The 12226-nt window shown below is 38.1% G+C and overlaps 1 protein-coding gene across 2 annotated transcripts in view; it reads left to right on the top strand.

The window, feature by feature from the left end:
- Nucleotides 1-7569: 7569 nt before the first annotated feature.
- rhbdd1 (rhomboid domain containing 1) overlaps nt 7570-12226 on the top strand; it is a 40381-nt gene continuing 35724 nt past the window's right edge. Inside the window, exons 1-2 of one of the 2 annotated variants that reach the window (XM_088912732.1) lie at nt 7570-7658; nt 7911-8051. The gene's annotated coding sequence lies outside the window, so the exon portion shown is untranslated. Of the gene's footprint in view, nt 7828-7910; nt 8052-12226 lie in introns of both variants that reach the window. The other variant, XM_088912733.1, reaches the window with a different exon arrangement.

Here is a 12226-nt window from a genome sequence, read left to right on the forward strand (position 1 = left end):
GGAATTTGGCAGGAACCCCCAATTATCACAGCGCCCTGCCAGAGCTTTGTTTGGATCCCTCTGGCGCTCTGATTGGGCCGCCCCAACGTCAATCATTTGGAACCCCCCCCAAAAAGGAATCCTCTTTGGAAGTTAGGTGGAGTCGAAGCATAGTAAAAGGCGTAGACGCCATTCACCTACGCCAGTGCGTTATTTATAAACCGGTGGTTGTAAATCTCTGCAGTTTTTACATTTAAGGGGTGTGGCCTCTCAGCACAGATGCTTAACTGACGGTGATTAGGCTTTCCCTTATATAATCTGTTACAATTAACTCTATCTGCATGCTAGTTGTTCTGGTTTTACTGCTGTAATCTAGATGTGTTGTCTGATAAAAAGCTCCCTGTCAGTATTAAGACAATGTTTTTCTTTAGGGTTTCATATTGTAGTATGTAGCAAAATATGGTGATGTCTCGTGTTTCGCGGTCTAAAAAACAATAAAACAATTATTAGACTAAAAAAAAACATTATTTTACAAAGTGGTGCTGGTTCTCGCTGCCCAGTACGGAGTATTTTCACAGGGACTCCAGACAACTGCGGACTCCTGCGGAATCCCAAAATTTCATTAATGTTTGTCTTCCTGTGCCAGAAATGTTTCGGTGTGTTGTACGTCCGATTCTTACAGGCGGTTGGTTTCTTTGTAATTTGCACAATTCTGGTGTCGTATTTTAAACGTTTTGATTGTTTTTAAAGCAGATGTATACATTTTCCGAACCGCACGACTGAATCTGTCACCTAGAGCAGTAGTGTCGTGTCAGGTACGAATTTACCTGAGGTACATCGCATTCCCAGCGGCGTACGTTCTCTCTGCTCTATCCTCGTTTCAATAATCAACTGCAAAACGCTTTTGAAGTTCAGATACGAACAACTGAATATTTACCGTAGAAACTTGCTGTTTTTATTTGAACCATGGAAGTAGGACAAGCCATTGAAAACGGTTTTCTTACTCAAGGCTGCCGCCTACTGATGTTATTCATTTAGTCCCAACGACAAACGAACTTTTAAAATAAGAGTAACGTTTGGATTTTACGTTTACCATGTGATATGCTTACCTCAATTTGAAATCGCGTATCTATTTTATTTTTTAGTGTTTGAAAGTATGCGTAGAGATATGTTACAGTCTAAAACTGTATATTCAATACACAATTGATACTGTGTATTTTCGATTTTAAAAATTGTTTTAAAGCACTTGTCTTTAGCATTTGCTTATTATCTATTAAAATATACATAGTTCTATGAGTGACCTACTGTATATTCTGGTATAGCAAGTAAACGTGTCAGATATGAAATATATATATATAAAGACTGCAATAAATAGGACTGCAGACACCTGGTAAATTAAACAAAGTGAATAACTGTCAGGTGTTACATAGCAAGAACATTAAATTCCTATAATAAATGACTGGTACTGAATGAAGAAAAAAATAAAATTAGCACATTTAAACATTAATAGCTCCTTAAAATAAAATGCTGCATAAAAATATTGGGTTCAAATGGACAACAGTAGCATACCCTTTTAACATGACAAAATTTAGTTCTGAAATTGGATTAATGAAATTTCATTGAATTAGTTACCCACACTCAGTTCACTGTTTTTGCTGATCAGTATACTAGATGTAATAAGGCATTTAAACAGTGTGTAGGGGTACCCAGAGAATCAAAAGGCTACCTAAACAAAGACAACTAACAGAAATCACACTGAGAATGTAGAGTCTCTAATCAAATTTAAAATTGGTGGGAAGGCCACTGCCCTTTTAACGCTGTCAAAGAGAACATGACTTCTAATCTCTCACTGATGTCTGCTCGTTTGGGGTCTAAGAGACCATGACAGCTGCACACAGAGAAAGACACGCTGCCAAAGATGACAGAATAGAGTGTTACTCGGGGACAGGGAGGGCGTGATGGAGCAGCTTGAAAAAGCCTGCTCCCAGTGTCTTGGCTAGGTCTGAGTGTGATTCATTATCAGAGTATGATGCCGGGCTGCCCCGACCTGCTTGGACAGTAGAGGGCAAGAATCCAGGTACCCCAGTGACAGCACGCTGGAAGAGGACTAACCGATTCATATTGATTTTTTTTTATGAGGGCCGGTGATTAAAGTGTTGGCTGGCATGTGGTTGTTGTGTAGCAAAGAAAAGAAAGGCGCAGCATAAAGGGTTTTATGATTTCCAGCAGTCTGAGGGACACATCAGATGCTGGGACTTGCATTGCTGGTGGACAAGAGACCATCAGATGCCAAAACACTGTAAATGCAGCATCTTGTTGGCACAGGATGTGATAATATCAGAAGCAGCCGACCATATGGCTTCCTGCAAAGCTTATCTGGGCTAATCTGGTCCAGTTCAAGTTAATAAGTACAGCATTCACCAAGAGGCTGTGAATGAAATGAAACCAGCATTTTTGCTCTCTGTCATGAAAAGGCACCTGGTAAAAGTAGCTCTATGTGTGAACATCTATGTGTAGCTTGTAATACAGCAGCCCTCCATCCTGTGCTCATTTATAGAAGAAAATTAATTTACTGTTTAGGCTGACAGAGGATGTTGTTCAACAGTATGTTATCCTTGTGTTCGAATCCGAGTTCTGCAGTTTTTTTCCCACAGTCCAAAGACATACTGGTAGGGTAACTGGCTTCTGAGATATTTTGCCCTGGTTTGAGAGTTTGTGTGTTTGTGTGTTTGTGTCTGTGTTCGCTGCTCCCCTGGAGCCCTGAATCAGAGGAAGCAGTAAAAAAAAAAGAATGGATGTATATTTGCAGGTAACTGAGTTTTGTTTCTTAAAGTCAAAGATAAATCAATTAAGGCAAGAGTTCAGTAAAGTCCAGGATGTGTTCTGTATTACTGTTTGTCAGGACTGACATAGACCATGACATTTCAAATGATATTCAGATCATTTTTTCCTTTGTGCAAACTGTGGCCACTTCATAGTAAATTAATAGGGTAAGATTATTGTTACATCATTATTTAATTGGAACATTTTAAGATTTTGTGAGTATATTGTGCATGAAGTACCCTCGGTTTGTTTGATGAGATTCATGCCAAAATTGTAAATAGCTCATCATAGATCTTAGCTCATATAAGCAGTGATCTACTTCATAAACTTAACAGGTGGTGAACACAATTCTGAGGATGTTACATTTTAAACAGCAAGCACAGTATTGTGCAATGTCTACAGGTACATCAACAACACTTTGAATTAATCATTTACATCCAATCTAATGTACAAGCCATTTTCACAGGATTGTCTCCTTAAACATAATAAAACAAACAATACTTATGACGTTATTGCAAATGAAAACAGAATCTTGTTCTGCTTTTCTTGACCATTTGTGTGCCCAGCAATGACAATTGTCTGGATTTATATAAAATGTTACAGCATATGGCTAAAATACAAAATATTTAAAAATATATTTATTGGAACTAAATTTAATTTATAATGAAAAAAAACATCTGTGTTTAGAACTTTATGAAGTACATTAATCCTACATAAAAAAAACATTTGAAATGGAATTCCTTATGATTTATTGATTTTGATTTATTTTAATTTCAAGATATTGTTAGTTATGGCAATAAGAGGTTTTATGTATTCCACACATGAATATCTATATTGTGCATTTGTAGGGAAAATCTTTAATCAAATGATACTACATGTGTCAAATCCAAAATTTTGTAAGCTAGGGACAATATCCATCCATACAATAACATTTGCTGTTTCAGCGCAGTTGGGATCTCTAATGTCATTTCTTATGTATTTATTCTCACTGAAAAAAGCAACATTTAAAATCAATATTAAAGATTGTTAACCTTTATTGATATTTAATTGACTTTTAAAGTACACATTAATTGAAATTTGACTTGTGTCTGTGGAGCATTATGGTACAATAGTGTTAAAATAATGTTGAGGAGAGAGATACAATGTTTGACTCTGATATAGAACGACACTGGACTGAAAGCTAGAACACTGAAAATATCTGGTCTGTTTAATTGAACAAGTCAGTACAGCTATCAGTACATCCCAGATTTCTGTGTCTACATATAACTTGTTTTGTTTTTGCATGTTTATAAACACATCAGTAAAAAGATAAAGAATTGTCTTTTTAGAAAGGAAACTAGGGAAAACTACAGCAGAGCTAATGCTTAGCAAACCAGACTCAGAAATGATTTTATCAGTGATTTTACCAAACATAGCAAGAACTGTCACAAATATTCACATCAGCTGCAGATCCTGAGGGGCAGTAGAAACTCCAAATGTCTTTCTTTCTTCTGGAGCACTAATTAAAAAGAGGCTGTGCCTTTGCAGTACAGATATTTAATAGATTATGGTGTTCTTTATCGGGTGTATGCTTAATTTACACAATAAGCAATAATTTTTGGTCCGCTATAATTTACTTAAAACTGTGTTATACTTATTTCAATAAAAAGTATAGCACTCCGTTTTATCCAGATCTAAAATGTGAAGATAACATATTCCTGCATTACTAAGTATTGTTTAAAATGCAAAAAAAAACGTTTTAAAATGAAAAAGATGTCACATTTGAAATGAATATTTAACTTCAGAGCATCAAGTATTACTTTGATGCAAGTAGTGCTTTGAAGCTGCAAGTCTGCATTTTTCCTACGTGATTAAAGAAAGAAAATTGTCTTAAAAATGAAATGCTGACAAGTATGCCAATCCAAGATACAGTGCCTTGAAAAAGTATTCAGACCTTTCCTATGGTGTCCCATTTTGTGCAATTACAATTTGTTTTGTATGAACATTTTTAATCAGTACCTGAATGATCAAATTGAAAATGTGTGAGATAAGGTGAGATAAGTTATGGTAAATGTCAGCAAAATCTAAGGAGAAAAAAAGTGAAATATATCGATTCTATAAGTATTCAGAACTGCGACCTCAATACTTAGTAAAAGCACCTTTGGCTGCAATTACAGCTGCAAGTCTTTTGGGGTCTCTATCAATGTTTCACACCACTTTAGTGCAATTTTTGTCCATTCATCCTGGCAGATTTGCTCAAACTCTCTCAACTTGCTTGGACTGATGGACAGTGGGTTTCAAGTCAGGACTTTGAGCCAGTCAAGGACATTAAATTTCTTACTCTTACAGTATATCACAGCAGTGTAGCTTTGACCTTGTGATTTAGATAATTGTCCTGTTCTAAGAGATGATTTATTGTCCCAGTTTTAGTTCTGAAGCAGGTTTTCCTCTATGATTTGCCAGTATTTTGCTCTATCTATGTTCCCATGAGTCTTGATGAGCTTCTCAGTCCCTGCAGATGAGAAGCTTGTCAAGAGAAGCTTGACAGTAGGGATGGTGTTGACTGAGTGATGCACTATGTTGGATTTGTGTAAGATGTAAAGTTTTGCATTTAGATCAAAAAGTTCCAAGTTTGTCATCTGACCACAAAACCATGTTTGCCAAGTTTTTACAATCACTCGGGTATTTTGTTGCAAACTCCCCATGGAATCTGAGATGCTTTTTTGATTTCTAATACAAGCCACCTTTGTGGAATGACTAGGATATTGTTGTCCCACTGACACTTTATCCTATCTGATCCATTGAATTCTATAAGTCTCTCAAAATGAGTGTTGGCCTCACTGCTCAGTTTGAAGGGACAGCCTGATATAGGCAGGGTCTGGGTGACTTCCACATCTTAATGATCAACTTCCTGATGATCAAAGAAATGTTAAGGGCCTTTAAAATGTTTTTGTGCCCTTCTCTTTATCACTGGTTTTATCTTAATATTAAACTCATAAAGATGTATGAGTTACCTCACATAATTATCTCATACCTCACTTACCTCATACAACTTTTTTTTTAAAAAAGCTCCATGATCTTCATGGTTGAGTCTTTTCTTGAAATTTACTACCAGACCAATGAACCCAACAGACAGTCATCCATCCCTCCAGTTTCTAACAGCTTCATTTAATACAGGTTTGTGGGGCAGTTGGAGCCTACCTCAGCAAGAAATGGGGGCAAAGCAGAGCTTCACAGAGTGCACAAAGACACAGACATTCACACAATCAGACTAGGGCCAAGTTTCCCTGAAGTCAATTAACCTAGCAGTATGTCTTTGGACTGTGGGAGGAAACCCACAAAAACACAGGAGAACATACAAACTCCAAACAGACAGCACCCCAAGTCTAGAATTGAACCCATGGCCCCAGCACTGTGCGGGAGCAAGCTAACCGCTATGACACCATGCCACCCAGGTGTTTTCTTCTGAAAGGAGAGTGCAGGAGAGTTAGAATTAAACCAAACAGAGAACACATACTGTAGTACTAGAAATACAATCTAAACTTTAGCAGAACTCAGCCTCCTGCAGGCTTTTCACACCCTAGCGTGGAAAATTCAGTATATGGTGCCTCCTGAAGATCTGATGCTGCCTGAGAACATAAAGAAATGAAAGTTATTAACTTGCAGGGTGAGTTGTGTGTGTCAGACTGAAAGGTCTCATTTTGAACAGTAAATTCAATAATGTTATGCTGAGTTGCAGTCTACCAAAGCCTGTGACTAAGGGTCAGCGCTTCTGGCACCTGATTTAAAGTCTGCAGTTACCCTTTCCTTGACCTGGTCCCCAGAGAACCGTATAGGTCAGTCATTCAGAGGATGTGCTGCAATTGATGCAATGACAAATGCAATGTGTGGCTGAGCATGCTTGGAAGACAGCCTAGCTATACCCCAAACCCTGTGCTCTTCCTATAACACTGTGGTGTACCATTGAAACTGTAAATTTAATTAATTGTGCATTTCTGACTTGTAGATTACAGCATTGCAAGATGGATATCACTTTGGACCAGTCCACATGTTTCTTCAAAGGGAACTCTTCAATATTTCATTGAGTCATGCTGCTAGATTGATTTTATATCACAGTTTTACAAATAAAGCTTAAATAATTTGTGATTTTACAAAATCAAGTGTAATTCACCATTTTTTCTTTACTTTCACATTCGTTGTATATGATAAGAATGTTATTTTCTTCCTCGTTTTAAAAAAAAACATTTTAGGAACCATTTTCTATCAAGTGGCATGCCATTTTTTACAATTTAGGGGCCTACATGAAATATTCTACATTTTCAATGTAAAAGGTTATGTGGACCTCTTTGGCTATTAACGTTGATCGTTTATATGATTTATTTTCTTAATTTCACACGTGTTTTAATGGGTATTTGACCGTTATCTCTGCAGAAATGGCACACACCTGAAGTCTCGTTTTCATTTCATATAAGAAAAATATCTAATACAGCATGAATACGAAACTAAATCACAGTGGTAACTCTTCTGAAGACCTATTGCACATCTTTTATTGCCTTTTGCTTTCATGTCAATATTTTTGTAATACTATGTTTCATCGTCGTTGTTGCTTAAACTGTAACCCACTGAAGTCTTTCCAGACAGCGTTTTCCTTAATTGCTAAAGCGTCAGTTTCATGGGAAGCACCCTGTCTCCTGCTACAGTAACTTCAGGAAAAATATCTGCTGAGTCTCACACTCAGCAGCCGTAACAGAGCTCAAACCTCATGCAGTCGAGCAGCCCTGCTCACGCTACACGTCAGTTTCTGTTTCGTTTTCACACGTGGAAATGACGAAACTCTGTGAAATTTACGCTTTAAAATGTCGCACATAAAAACGCAGGTTAGTTTTTTGGCATCTTAATAGCACAAACCCGTTGAACACCCTCAGGACGTATTAAAGCTATTATTACAGCCTTATATTTCGAAAAGATACTTCCGTAAGAAGTCTGGGACGTTGGGACTGAGACACAGGAAGAAACCAGCGTGTACATTTTGTAACAAGTTTACATGTACATTCGTTATGTTATCCTTATCTAATATAACAGCCAACGAGATGAAAACATACATCATTTATTTTTTTGTTTTTTTTTAGATTACCTGGGGCACAAACAAAAACTTCTGCAGCCTTATCAACAGTCAAGGCTACTAAAGTTCATACATGTTCAGATCAGACAAAGACTGGAAGATTTTACTGCAGTTTCAAGCTTTTCACCTGAATTTTCCTTTCTAGTAGGTAAGTAAAATGTTACACCGAGGTGTTCTGTAAAATATATTTATATCGCCACCTTTCATTCAAAAAGCTACATGTTTTTCAGTCAGAATAGGAAAAAATACTAGTTTTACTGTTTAATTTTAAAATGAATACTGTAGCACTGCACTGTCGCTCTAAAAGGGGCAAATCACAGTAGGCTAGTAAAAAAAACACTAGTTAAACTGCAAATACGCAGCAATTTCGTACGTCTGACGCAGTTAAAAGACGTACTGAAGCGTGCGACGGCGGTAAAGTATGACTGTGGGTCTCTGTTCACACGCTTCCTGTTCAGTCTTTTGGTGTGCTGTGCAAATTAGCTTTTAAGACAGGCTGCTTCTACATTTTTAAAATGTAAATTAGATTCCCAGAATCGAGGTGTCGTGATAACTTATCAACAACTAACAGCAGGCTCATAACTTAAAATTAAAACTACTCTTGATTTGAAAATAACACTGACTATTTTGTTACCACATCTGAATTCGATTTAAAACAGACTACGTTATGAAGTGATCTAGAATTAGTTGTGTATCGTCCCCTTTTCTAAATTATTGTTGTTAAATAGTACTGTACAGTTCCACTGTCTGAAGGTAATGTGGTTAGGGTGTGGTTGGTGTTCTCACCCAGCGACACCTTACTACAGATAATCCAGGTGATTTTTTATTCAGTGTGCCTATTTGCATGATGGCTGTGAATGCACATTACCTGTCGTCCTGGTTAACACCTATAGAGCACATCAAAAGAAATTTACCAGTCTATTTGTCCATGTATGTTATTTTTTAAAGAAATATATAGATTTTGTAGACTGAAGACATGTGTTGGCTTTATGAATAATGAATCATGTATTACTGACCATGATATACCCGACAGACATGGCTATTTCAGAAGCACTAAATTAGTAATATTGCTTAAATTAATATTGAGTTAATTGAGCACAAGTGATGGGGTAATTTAACCTGCTGAATGTCAAGTCTGGTGAAAATGAAGACTGGAAAGCAGAAAGGAACTAATATTCCCCACCTATCAAGAGAGCATCTCCTTTATGTCATTGATATGGTGCAGTGAGGACTAAGTGCACTGTCGGTTGCTGTCTGGTGTGTTAATAAGACTGCAACATCTAACCAGGCAAGGATTACAGTCGGTGACCATAAGGCAACAAAGGGGACGTCAAACTATGATATCTGGGCTAGGACTGTCTTTATTAGACAGCTCCATTTGTAGTGATGATGGCAGCAGGACTGCATGGTGCCACGTTGCTACATTGATCAGGTCCTGGGACCTCACTTTACCCTTCCTGTGGGTTCACCCTGAGAGGACAGCTTTCCAGGAAGACAACACTCATGAAAATGACTTTCTTGCAAGACAAAACCATCAAAGGCATGGAGTGGGCACTCTGCTACTGCCAGACCTGAACGCCATTGATCGTATTGGAGTGACGTGGCACGTGGGGCTCAGAGACCAGTGAAAAGATACTGTAAATGCTTGCCCAGCTTGTAAGAGAGGAATTGGACAAATTGCATCTGCAATCTGGTGCAAGTCATGCCTCACAGATGTACGGCTTGTATTACTTCCAGCAGCAGCAGTGTTATACTAGCATGTGGCTTAGATAACTTGAATACCTAGCATGTGTCCCAGTAGATAACTTGTTGATCACCCCTGTTGATGACACATATTAGTCTGCATAATGAATCTACCTATTCCATGTCTGTTCAAAAAAAACAGTGCATCTTCTATAAAGGAATTTCCTGATGATAGGTTTGTGAATTTGTTGCAGTTGAAAGTGTTGTGTTTCTTTGATCGTTAGTATCAGAATTATACTGTACATAAGAATATAAAAAAAATCTTGTCCTGGTAGTTTGTTTTTTGCTCTGTGGATCAAGCCGTGGGGCAGCATGGTGGTGCAGTGATGAGCATTGCTACCTCACATCACTGGGGCCCAAGGTTAAATTCCCGGGGTGCTACCTGCGTGTACAGTATGTTTTCCTTGTGTTTGCATGGGTTTCCTTCAGGTGCTCTGGTTTCCTCCCATGGTCCAAAGGAATATGGGTAGATTCATTGGTTTCTGGGAAACCTGACCCCGATGTACGTTTGTGTGTGTCTGTGTGTGCCCTGCAGTGAACTGGCAGCCCATCCTGCCTTGCACCCATTGCTTGCCAGGGTAGACTATGACTGCCCCGTGATGCTGTATTGGATAAAGCAGTTATAAAATGCATAAGTGGATCAAGCTGCTTCTGGAAAGAGGTTAGAGGAGAAAATGTATTCCAGGCACCTGCCACCCTTTATATACTGCTCTATTCAATTCTACATGAATACAGCCTTTTCATTTGTATGGTTCTTGGTTTCACTGTTGACTGCTATTCCTGTACTAGTGTTGTAGGGTGACTTGAGTGTTGTCCAAAACAGTCTAAAGGTTTGCGTAGTACGCTCGCAATCGCCTCCAGTCAAGCCTAAGGATATCCCAGTCCTTTAATGTGTGTATGATATTCTTTAAGACCAGGGGTTGTCTTATTCGTCATTATGAGTTCCTTAGAAATTCTGTTATTAGGCTGTATAGTGGTATATCTCTTTCATTCTTCTAGTTTTATTTGTAGAAACCAAATATAAAGCCACTGGGCTAATCGCTTAGAATTTCATCTACTAAAAGTAAATTAAAATACACCTTGAAGCAAGAGGTACAGAGACACAATAATTACAATATGAGTAATTCTCTTGTACTCCTTTTAGGGGCTAAGGTCACCTTGAAGAATTCATCATTAACATCATGAATTCCTCAAGTTGTCTCAAGATTGATGGCCTTTTGCCTATGTTTTACATCTGCATAAGTAATTTAACAGGATGTGGTACATGAAAATTAATTGCTTGTTTAAATACACTATGGTCTTGTCCTTTGTGGTTATCCAGGTAATTAGACATCTCGAAGCTTATTGCTTCTGACAGTTGTGTGACCCAGCCTTGTGAGTTCAAAGGATCAGAGGCATGTACTCTGAATTTAAATGAGCAATTTGTACAAATTAATTTCTTCGGTGGGCTCTTTAATATATATATGTACAGTGTAAAATATGGTGTTCCATGGTCCTGATATGTGCCGAGAAATATGATTTTTCAGTGACTTTGAACTGCACCAGACTTGAAAACCAAAATTTTACCCATGCTAGAATGATTTTCTGGACTCGGTACTCTTCACATTTGTCTTGCTACTAATGAGAATTATTACCGCTTCCCTATGAGTTGCACAAAATAAATGAAATTAAATTCTTGCTGTGACTCCTGATTGAAGCAGGGACTCCTGGCAAGAGGTAGTATGTCTCCCTTCAAGGTGGGTGAAGAATGTATTATAAGTACCACAACTAACTCTCAGGGGCTTCAAAGTAATGGGAATGCGGTCAGTTTTTCTATGGTTATATTAACATCATATAATAACAAAGCTGGTGCAGGGAGCAACCTGCAGTCTGCCTAAAATGGTTAATCCTTGTGCCTCTGATGTTACTTGTTTGAGTCTGGGCCATAACATTAAGCAAATCTGAATGGCATGCCTGAGAATATTTGACTAATGTATTGCGTATGGGATATCCATTCATTATTTTAAAAAAGCTGCCTGTTCTTGGTAAGGTTTGTGGCAACCTGGAGCATTTCCCACCAGCACAGGGTGCACAGTGGCATGGCAGGCACCCTGGGTGGGATGTCAGTCTGTCACAGGGCACAGACACACACAAGTACAATGGCACAATTTAGAGACACCAACAACAAACGTGTAATTATGGCACATGACGAGAACCCACATATGAATGTGGGGGACCATGCAAACTCCATACAGAAGGTCCCCCAGCCAGCTGAAGCCCAGGTATCCTGGGCTGTGAGGCTTCAGTGCCCACTTCCACACCTCAGGTACCATCACCTGTGTGGGGGGTTTCTGAAATCTCAATTAATAAAACCAATTAGTAAAGAAGAACTCATCATATGTTCATATGTTAAAGGCATTGACTTTTATTCATATTATTTCAGTGATGCTTTGGAATGACTGTATTCTCAGTATCACTGTTTAAGTTTATGTTGGAGCCTTGAAATTTTAGGATCAATCAGGAGAAGATACTGTAGGCATGCAGGTTTGTTGACAGTATTAATGTTACAATAATTAGTAGTATTATAGTAGTGTAATGCTG

Source organism: Atractosteus spatula, chromosome 4, assembly GCF_055471065.1.
Source record: "Atractosteus spatula isolate fAtrSpa1 chromosome 4, fAtrSpa1.hap1, whole genome shotgun sequence".
NCBI lineage: Eukaryota > Metazoa > Chordata > Actinopteri > Semionotiformes > Lepisosteidae > Atractosteus > Atractosteus spatula.